The sequence below is a fragment of the Tigriopus californicus genome, chromosome 1 (genome assembly GCF_007210705.1).
Source record: "Tigriopus californicus strain San Diego chromosome 1, Tcal_SD_v2.1, whole genome shotgun sequence".
NCBI lineage: Eukaryota > Metazoa > Arthropoda > Copepoda > Harpacticoida > Harpacticidae > Tigriopus > Tigriopus californicus.
In genome coordinates this window covers 10,081,808-10,093,156 of record NC_081440.1, presented here as the reverse complement: position 1 = coordinate 10,093,156, position 11,349 = coordinate 10,081,808, and the positions used below count along the sequence as shown (strand labels likewise).

The window sequence follows — 11,349 nt, the reverse complement described above, 5'->3', positions numbered from 1 at the left end:
TTCCATGACTTAAACCTCATCTTTTGGAATGTTAACAAGCACAAATCTGAGGACTTGTTTTAGTTGTGGAAATAAATCTTGCGACATATTTGGGACACAGCAAGAAGTCGACGAAGTGTTGATTATCCCTCAAACTTCCAATAGAGCGAGAGCAAGAGAAAAGATCTCAAGACTTGGCATTTGAATGGCTGAAATGTATTATTCCCTTTTCAAAGGCAACCAACGGACGCGTCTCAGATGGAGAGGAATGATAGGCAGAGCTCTGGCATTTGTGCGTTGTTCTCGTCGTATGGCAACACCACGAGAATTCGACAACGTTCGACAATGTGCATGTATTTATTCACGTTCTCGGTCATTTTCATTGAGAAAACAGGTTTCTGGAAAGATGCGTTAAAAAATCAGCTCGGTCAACGTTTGCTTCCGTATTGAAAAGCCAGTTCGTTCCCTTTGGTGGACCTCAAGTCCGGGTTGAAAAGAAGCGTCCAACCGTCGCCTATTTTGGGGAGATTCCGACGCACGCACATGAATAAAGACCGTCTTCCAAGAAATCGACCCAAAATGGGTCCAGTCAATTAACATTCTGGACCTCGCAGACCTCATCCCATGATTACGGTTTACTTGCAGGCAGCCTTGAGGTCAATTGATCGGGTAGGAACCGGTTGGACATAGTTACGATGGGTCGGTCCGTTATTCAAGCGTTGAGAAGATCGATGATAATTTTGTGAAAACTGGCTCGAAGCTATATGGATCACCAGATTCACGACGCCTTTTGAATGCGCGATTCAATGCGGAAATGTCAGGTTTGAAAGGAGGTCTCAAAAGTGTTGCAAAGTATAGATGAACTCGATCATGATCATGATGCATCATCATCGCCATCATTCTTCCCTCCTACTGTGGTAGGTGTTGTTTGAGGGATTCTTTTGGGCAGAATGAAAGGCCAAGCTCGCTTCATTCACAACGAGACATTGTTGGTAGTGATGATCTGCCTTCTTCATGTCACAAGACCGTACGGGACCTAGTTTACATTTAAATGCCAGCTCCATGTCCAAAGTCAGATCAAGCATTGTGTGACCCCAACGGCCCATTGTGATCTTTTCCGTGTCTAGGTTGGAAGTAGGTTGATCTAATTCGCGTCAGTTTGCCAAAATTTTCAAAGTCGCCTTTTAGAGCCCAGACACAAGGATCAGGATGCAACACAACATAAATTGATCTACCCTTCTAGCAAGAGCAATAATTGGACATCAGTGTCATAAACACGGACCCTTCAATTAATTTGGCTTTAATTGAATGCCTCGCCCATCGAGCTAATAAATAGGGAGTGATGATATCTCAAAGGTCCCCCCCCCCTCTTTAAGAGAGCAGCACCGAACACGTAAGACGCTTTAGTCGAATACTTTCAGGGCCCTTTAGCAGATCGAGTCCATTTCCCTTGCCCTAAAATTCACTACCTAGACACCGAGAGTGCTGATATTACGCCCATTAATGCACAACTTGCTGCCACATCATCCATTTGTCTGACGGCCAACCATTATTAAACCACAGCCATCCGTCCGGACCGCATTTTGACCAAGAGTGCCCAAATCTATTCCTAAGTTGGCTTCACAACAGCTAGACCTTTGTGCCACTTATGCACTTGCCAAATAACCAAATGATAATTCTTGATGCCTTTTGATGCCTCACACACAAAAACAAGAAAAGGCAACAATGATCTAGTCTGGCCAGTTCAGCCCGGTGTTAGAGTTTCCCCCGGGCGTTTATTTACTGCTTGAACGCTCTGTGAGAAAGATTGGATGGACGATAGAATCAACCATTTCCTTGAGCTAGCTGGACTCCGCTTGCTCGATCCGATCCAAGGAATAGTTCAAGACTCTCATAATATTCAGTTGTTTGAAAGAATTCATCCTTGGCTGATTCCGTGAGTGCGGTATCAAATCAGGTAACAAAATGTGCTTAATCATTGGGGACCTCGTGGGTCAAAGAAATGACCGGGCATTTCGAAAACCCGCTCTACGCTAATGAACTAGACTTGGAAGCTTCTTTTTGGGGCCCACAAATTCCCGTTTCTATTTATCACTGTATACGTACATATGTGTACATACTTGTCGTTTTGAAAGATGAGGTATTGTAGTTGAAGTACATAATAACCAAATATTTCGGATGAGCCAACCCCATTTGAGTACGTGAGACGTAGCACTCGTCCTCATACGTTCAAATTTGCCATTCATTCGATAACACTCATAAACCAACTCAAAAGCATTGGTCACGGGCTATGAGGATTGGAGCAAGCCAAACGAGATGGGTTCGTGTATGGCATATACGTACAGTATAGACGCACAGTAGGCAAGAAGTCCGCACCTAACCTAGGAGTTGGAGTAATTCAAAAAATGCCTTAGGATCAGGGTGTTTCTCGAGTGCTTGATAATGTCAAGCGGAAACAAATCTCACAACCATTATTCGATCTGAATCCATTTCCCTTGCTTGGATTGACATCCCCTTGTGCATGCGAATATGTGTGTGTGTGTGAGTGTATGTGTTTGTGGAATCTTGGAACCATTTGGAAGGTTACTTGTTCAAATTGAGAAAGAAAATGCATTTCTAATGGAATGAATCGCTGAATAGGATATCGGGTAGGGGATCAAATGTAATTTGAAAATTTTAGCCCTCTTCATCGTCGTGTGTGTTTTGGTGTCCGCGTGGTCCGAAAAAGTGAAGATTCAGACCTTGAAGAATCGAACATCCTTAGCACAATTATCATTATTTTCCAGGGGGGGGGAGCAGAAGAGAAGCTCGCACAAGTTATTTGCAAGTGTGGGTTTTGAGGGCGAGGTGTTGCCTTGATAAAGAAAGTCCTTCGACACTTGTCAACCATCAAGCCAATAGGAGCCCAATGAATTATTAGTCGCCGAGCTAGAACATGTCACAAGCTACTTGAAACTCTCAAAACGAGCTTATCCGAATTGGAAAATGGGACGTCAACCCGAATGGGCCGAAAATGAAACCATAAAGCCAGAGGTCCTTTCCAATATGAAAATATTATCTTAAGGCTCGAAGGTCGTCAACACCTTATTTATATTCCCAATCGGTGTCTTGGCGTTGTCCCTCTACGTACATTTATATAGACACATCCTAGACACATTTGGTAGGCCAAGGGCCGATTCAATCCAATTGCTTAAAAGGAGCTGAAGCAAGAACTCACCACTTTTTGCTCTGGTATTTTCCCGACTGCATGGGTGCAAGAAGCACTTGGATGCACACTGTTCACAATCAAGGGAGAAAAAACAATCCAAGAAAACCAAATGTTCAGTCGTTCATGCGACTACACGTATCCCAACTAAGGTCGGTCCTTTTTAGTGCCAAGGGTTCGCGTTGAGGACTGCCTGGTCCTCAAGACGCACAAAAAGGTTGGATGACGGATGATCGGATGATTCCGCGACTGAAAACAACGACTGGACGGAGTGTGAGCGGCTAACTCCAGTCTCTCCGACAATTGCTCACTCGACTTGATGCTGAGTATCCGTTTGCTTGGGTGCTTTCTTGAACAATCTTAGTTGCACCAAATGCCGTCTGCTTTGGGTCAAGTCTGACCTAGGACTGAATGGATGGTTTTACTCGGGCGATCGGAGTCAGTTCGACGACACGTGAAGTTCGCCAAATGCAGATTGGCCAAAATAATACCGTGCCAAGAAGGAGGCGGCAACACTTCGAAACAGTAGGAATTCCGACGACGTGGTACCCCCCCACACACACGGACGACCGCGGGCTGCCTCTGACAATGCTTGACGACTGCGACGGCAACACCAACTACTCTGACTTGGAAGACTTCTCGCTGTGGACCGAGTGGAGCAAGTTTATATTCACCGTGCTAGCCAGGGAAGATTCCGGATCCCTCAAGTTGTTGCTCGCTTCATTGGGATTATTCTGAGCGTCAATGTGGGTCGATGATAACACCTATCACTCTCGCAGGTCCCATTTTTTCCGTGTCTGCCTTTGCGTTTGCGTTTGCGTCAAGTCCCGTGTCAGTCATTCCCTCCGTAGGCCGAGCAGAGGTGTTTTTTTACGCTTACAGTACTAGCAGCAAGCGTCAGTCGTGAATGTCTCTCCGACGTCGTGCCTTAGAACCGAGGTATGCACTCCACGGGTATGTTGACGATGGTCGAGGCCCGGCTCGGGTCCGAGTGCGCCAATCGACGGAGATGCTTGCCAAACGTCTTGCATTGCCATCATCGACCAATGATCCTGAAAATCGGCCGGTTCATTCTGACGCATCCTCTCTCTCTGTGTCTCTCTGTCTGTCTTTCTTTCTTTCTTTCTTTCTTTCTGCGTGGATGTACCTCTCTCTCTCTGTCTGTCTGTGACGCGGTCTCCTTCAGGGTGTTGCAGTTGCTCCACCTCTTGTTGGTCGATCTGCTGGGTGAACTTGTTTCTCTCCTTCAAGAACGGTTATTCAGTTAGTGGGCCGCAAGTGTGACTCGGAACCGAGGGAGATGAGATGACGCAAGAGGACGCAAAAAGTGTTGCTCCATGAAATAGATCAGGTACCACCGCGGGAAGAACCAGAAGAATAGGATCGAGTTCAACAATGACGGTAAAGACGTCGGAGTTAAGATGGGGGACGCCTCGTCAAATTCAGACCAGGTTTTGGGCAAAATTTAATTAAAGCTATGATGGAAGACTTAGGAAGAGAGACAGAAAAGTTCATTCGAGTACATTGGCCGTATTTGTTTAGAGCTCCACCATTTGTTGCGTTTGTGACGCACCAAAAAAGGGCCTCTGGATCGTGCCAAACGTACAGTACAACTTGTAGGCCCTTTTTTAGATGAAATGTGTTATAGATACCTGGGACTATGATCTATTGAGGCTGGACCTAAACGACCTTGGCTTCTCTGCATGGGAACAACAAATCCCATTGGGAACGATTACTTGACTTTGAATCGATATCCGTCTTTACACAAAAGGAAACTTTTATTGTTGGCTTGAAAAGATCATTCTCTAACTTTACACTTAAGGCTATGCTTGGGTCACATTTGGTTGTTATCGTCGTTGTTGTTATCGGTTGCACCGATCTAAACCCAAAGTAATCGTCAAAATGGTTCTACTTTTACGAAATGTCTACAAAGGAGCGTATGTTTTTGAGCACCGTTATGTAATTTCGCTGTGAGAATATGTCTAGTAAAACGATAACATTACTCAGGGTATGAAAGAGCGTTGAAAGCAATGTACCAATTTGTACAATACCTCAAGGAATGGCATCTAGGAATAAATGGAAAAGCAGTTTCCCAGTCTCCAGGCTCATCCTAAATCGTTCTGAAAATAACATGCTCCCGCTCATGGGAGGAGTTGAGGAACACAATAACGGAGGAAGGCAGGGAGGCAGGGAGACTCCAAGAAAGGAAGCCGGTTCTTAATGAAAAGATGACCTTCAAGTGCGGTGGACATTGGACAGCTAAATGTCTATGGTGACATTGTCGTTTCGTTTCGACCTCCTGCTTCACACCAATATCAGAACAGAGAGGCCAGCTAACCCCATCATCAAAAGGCATTCAAACCGGTCAAGATTTGCCTACGAGCGTATTTCCATCCCAATGAATAGTCTTGACTTCTGGACACTGGCGTCCGTTTACCTACCAAGCTCGTTGCCGCACTATTGTAAGCAGCATTTTACTCTAGATCTCGCGGTGAAGTATTACTTCGACCTGGTGGTTAATAGAGCTCCTTTTCGTGGTGGTTGCCAGTTTCCAAGAACGAACAGGATACGCATCAACGTTGTGGTCGTTGGCGTCCCCTCCCATCGCAAACGCGAGCAACACTCGATCCCATCATTCACTGATGCAGTATCCGATCGTACGGCGTTGCCGAGGAATTCTGCCCTCAAGCCAACGCCGGGAATGGTTGATGGCTTGGTTGGTTGGTTGCCTGGTTGGATTGATGCAACAACTCCCGGCAGCAAGCAACCAAAGTTAGACCAATCTCACTAGAGGAGTACGTCCGTATGTAGAACACGACCAAACCCGAGTCGCCAAATCTGACTAAGTACGTCTTGCTTGAAAAGAGGCCTAGATTCCCATCTTATTGCCTTCCCATTTGCATAAGATTTCCTCCCCTAACGACTTTCGGCAAGGACTCATTTGGCATGAACTAAATCTGGTTGGCTGATCAGGGATCTCAATAACCCACCTCGACATGAGCATTCTTAATAGACTGATAACGACATTCAGGCTTTTCATTTACTTGCATTAGACTTGAACCAATTTTTAAAATGGAGTTCTTACAATTGGATCTACAGTTTTTGTCTGATGAACATCCTCTCTTAACAGAAGCTGTTTCCATTTTAACTGACCAAAAAATGGGGCAAGTCACCATTCACGGTATTTGAAATGACTGACAGTGGTCAGGAAAACGACACCCTCAGTTTTTCCTCTGGCTAAATCCATTAGCTTCTTCGCTCTTGAACTTAAATGAATTTGTTCTCTCCGGCCATATTCATCGACAAAGATTTTTGAATCGTCATTTTCGTCCTCAAGTCTGATCATTGTACCTGTGAAAGGGTTTTAGATAGTTCTTGCAGCAAGATTATGAACCAGTTCAAGTCTCAAACCAGGGAGACATGCGATGTACAAATACTTTTGGACAGGGCAATAGTCTGAGTATTTAATCATGTCAGAGCACTTGTCAAACAGGAAATAGGTGACATTTCAACCCTACGTACATACAAGACTTCAGCCAATCTAGATCACATATAAATTCCGGAGCACGTAGAGTGCATGCGATGAACCAGGAACCACCCTCACTAGATTTGGTTCTGCGGTCGGGACTCTTGTCATGTGGGTGGTTTCGTCTCTTGGGTCGACCTTGGCCAACATGCGACCATTAACAACAATCCATATCAGCCAGTTCATTGACAATAATATCCTGAATGCCAACGTTGAGGAACACTCTTAGTGTTACGGCTCATCACCATGGATTTTCGACCTCCATGGCCGCACGAGTGTACTATGTAGTGTGTACTTTTGGTCAAGAACAATGGAGTTGAGATTACGCTTAGGGCAAGATCAAACTCTAATCATTGTCTTCCTGCATTACTGTTCCTCGTAAGAAACTGAATGTTATCTGTTCGTTGCTCCATTCGACAACACATCATTCAAACGGAGTCAGATCAGTTCAGAACATCCATCGGACCAAAAGTGGAGGGTTTGGGAAATGTCCACGAGGATTTTTCACAGTCCAAATTACACAATCCTAATGAAAAATAGAGAGAAAGAGAGAGAGATCAGTACATTGTTGATCTATGTGAACTTAGTTCGAAACGCTGATTTAGAGACACAGAAGTGGCCGTCGACTTGGTGTACGAACAAAGAAAAAAAGATGGAAGTATGTCCTAACAGGGGCACCCCCATGGGCTAGGAATTAATCAGCATTCCAAGCAACGATGAGGAGAGGCTCCCAACCAACTCAATATACTAAACTTATGTCATGTACAGATCCCTTCCTGAACATGAAAAGATCCAAATCTCCCGAGAACATGGTCTCAACTCTGAGGTCATTGTTTTCCATTTGACCACATATCCAGGAATGATCTAAATGAAGAGAGTTGTTAGCGGTCCTATACTACCATATCTCTGGGCAGAAAAAAATCATCCGTCCATATGATGTCCAGATTTACATGGTGCGAAACAGGGAAATTTAGTTTGTCGGATTGTAAAAACAAGGGCAATTCTGTGGGGTGTACGTAGCACAATCGAAGCCAAAGTTTACAGTCATCACACCGGGTGGTCCCTTAGCATGCATGAGACCACTTTTTCGGCCAAGGGACCAAGGACCATTCGCCATTCATTTGCGTTATCATCAGTCGTGCCTCTTGGACACCCAAATCTGGACTACTTTTTCTCCCCCTCCCCCCCAAAGCTTGCTAATCGTCCGCTCGCTTGAGGGCAACATCCTCCTTCTCTATTTACTTTGTGTCAATCATCATTAGGACCACATGTCTTTCACTTACTGTACCTGCCCCAACGTATGTAGGGAGTGTGTTTGCCTTTATAATTGACAATGGGGAATCAGAATCAAACAGGATGCAACCCGGTGCGATATTTGGTGAGATAGCGTTGTCGTTTCAAAATTAACTTTGAGTCTCCAATTTGTCATGTCATTTGTAACGATGTAATGAGCCGCCATCTCTTGTTATTGTATCCCTAACTTTGAGCCTCACTTGCCCCCAAACATCCTTGCCCGACGACCGTTTTACCAATCTCAAACCAAAACCCCAGACCATGTCGACCTCACACATGAAGGGAACTCTGGAAGTTTCATTAGCTGTCCGTAAAAAGGAATTGAAGGTACGTCTTTAATGAAGTGATTTTGACGGTGTTGCCCCTCTAAAGAAGATCAAAGACCCGCTTTGGTTGCCAATGTATGATGTACTTTGTGTGTACGGATGTACCGAGTATAAGTATACTGTAGCCACACGTAAGTAGGTGGAGTTTGAGCTAGTTGAAGAACAGCCAGTTATCGTTCAAGATGAATGCTTAGTCATGTTTGAGTCGAGATTCGAGTTCAACAGTTTGAGGCCTGGCCAAGTGAGGACATGCATATGACTTTGCCAGAGAGCTTGGAAATATCTTTTAAATTGCAGATTTCATTCGACATCAGGGCCCACAGAATCAATCTAGTTGTAGGTATTCCTTTTGATGATCACGGACACGAATCCCAAACTCTGAGCCTTGAACAGGAAGAATGACTAGTTAAATAGAGCATCTCCACCACGCAAACAGCAACTATCGCAACTAATGAACGCACCATTGAAGAGGAATAATAATAAGTGGCAAAGAGTGAGTCAAGGAGCGGTTCTTTTTAAAAGAGATTGCTGGTGAACTAGTTGAATTGCATTTCGAAACACATGATCAGAGTAGCTTTGTCAAAGGGATCATAAAAGTATAAACAGTTTAAAGGGGAAGTTTGAGCAATAATTAATCGAGCTCATGGGGACTAAAGATACATTCTCTTGATGATAACATTGTACGCTAACTATTTGCATATTTTCCAAAACATTTCGTTCATTTTATCTTCGATATATATATTCGGTAGTAATGATGGGAAAAAAACTTGTTGATCATCATGATAACTGATGAGCAAATAAGTTAAAAATTAGCTTTATTTTGCTAACCCAACAAGAGGGGTCGCTTTTCAATTAGTGATCGATGTGACTCTGGATCGCTCACTTCCTTAATAGGGATTCATATGACATCTTGGTCCAGAACCCCTCTCTGCATTAACAAGCAGATAGAAATGTCTTGAGTTTATGAAACTTAATGTCATTGTTTTTCATTCGTGGTTTATTTAGCAATCAAGTGAGGCACTTCCGCTTTGAGTTTGGGCCTATAGACAAGCCTAACGTTGGAAGGAATCCCTGCTTTCAGTTTGACTGAAAAATATTAACATAGTCACAGTTTATTATTGTTGTATGCTCATCCCTCAAATACTCTTTCCTTTTGTTTCAACCATACATAAGAAACTATTGTTTCACCGAAAATACCCACCACTCTTTTTATAGAGATTTGACGGAAATAAGAGGCATTTTTAAATGTATTACTTTCATGTTCCTTAATTCACAGATTTTAATTCTCTTTTTTTGCGGACTGACTTCCTTACCGCTACTGGGAATGGGATCCCCACCAGTTCAAGACGGAAAAAGATATTAATCTTGGTTGATTTTGATCCACCAACGAATTAGAGTTGGCAAATCTGGCTAACACTTGAATATAAGGTTGATCGGGAATTTTAAAGTTAGTCAAAAACTTGTCCAAGTCTGACTTAAATTCTGCAACTGGATCAACGCTTACATACGCCCTACGAGTATTTGAAGACAGCAAATTGGACAATGAAGGAGGCCAAGGAATTGCGAAGAGAGTTGGGCTTCATTTCTCTGACTAGCCTGCCTGGATTCTCGAAGACTTGAAGATGCTCTCAAAACGCAGGTTAAGCCTTTATGGTCACTACAATTGGCCCTATATCCTGGGTTGGGACAAAGCTCATGAATGCTTTTGAAGTCGTACAAAGTTAGATACCTTTCATACCTTCTCTGAATATTGTACAGTCCCAACCTTTCAAGCCTTTCCCGATACGAAAGCACTCTCATACCTTTGATGTTCCTGGTAAAGCATCTTTGGACCTGCTCGACCTTTTTGCAAACTAGCTGAACTAATTGGAGCCCAAGTGGGCGAGGCATATTCAAGATGTGACTGGACAATCGACTTGAACAGCGTCAGCATCGTGATACTTTCTCTGGATAGTTTATCGAACATTGTCTTATTAATTCTCATCGTTTGGGCGGATGTCGAGGAAAGAGCATGCGCAAAGTCCCATTTGAGCATTAGCTCTCCCAAGAACGCCGTCGAGAAGTACCGGTGATATTTCAGATGTAAGGCCAAGGTGAAGGAGCAGTGCAACAAACACAGTTCAAAGCTTGGCCACGGACGGTAGCTGACACAAACTGTGATAAAGAAAACTTGATATTTGAAATAATCATACAGAGCTGGTTTACTTAACTTAAAGGAAATGAAAAGTTTTTGATTATTAATTACCATCACGGAATTTAAATGGTTATCAAGCATGTTTCTAGAAGCCCTTGCACAAAGTGTATATCTAGTGTAATTAAAACCCTCGAAAGAGTTGAAATAATGATTCCCGTTGTATTGAAACTTGAGTCAATCTTGGTCTATTTTGAGACTGTCAATTACATTGCATAAGCATAATGTTTTGTTTATCATGAATAACCTAAAGGTCAGTCAAAATTCCAGAATCTTTCACGTTGCCCTGTGCTTTTCATGATTATTTGTCCGCACCTAGATGTGGCAGAGGGCGAAATTCAAGGCGCTGAAAAGTCCAATTCAAAGATTACTGACCTTTTTGAAACTTGACTTCCGTCCTTACAAGCCAAGAAGTCCGCTTCCAAAGGCAATTTTGGGGACCTCCTGAGATCAAATGGCCAGGCTTGTTTACCAATTCGGATTGAAGACAATAACTTTTGAGGTTTTCATAGCGTCCATTGTATTACACTTATCGAAAACAAGGATTGTTCGTCTTGTGTCCAGCTCCATTGAGGTGACAACAAATCGTTCCCCAAAATCAAAAAGCTCCGCCGGGTTTTTCTTGGCCACATAGTAAATCTACTCAAACCATTACTTACCAGTCCTTGTGACATCTCAGGTGACAATAAATGAGCAACAGGATAACAATGGCTGTACAAGGAAAAGGGAATCCATGTTCCTCCTTGTATTCCGAATGAGCGAATGCTGCTAGACTGAGCATCCGCGTCGGTTTTACTAATTTAAATTGGGAACAATAAAGCTTGGATTG

General features: G+C 43.5%; 1 long non-coding RNA gene across 1 annotated transcript in view; it reads right to left on the bottom strand.

Moving 5' to 3' along the window:
• The window catches only part of LOC131886525 (uncharacterized), an 11,609-nt gene extending 7,819 nt beyond the window's left edge, over window positions 1–3,790 (bottom strand). Inside the window, exon 1 of the long non-coding RNA XR_009373931.1 lies at window positions 3,197–3,790. This is a non-coding gene — a long non-coding RNA (uncharacterized LOC131886525). The remainder of the gene's footprint in view (window positions 1–3,196) is intronic.
• Window positions 3,791–11,349: the final 7,559 nt, after the last annotated feature.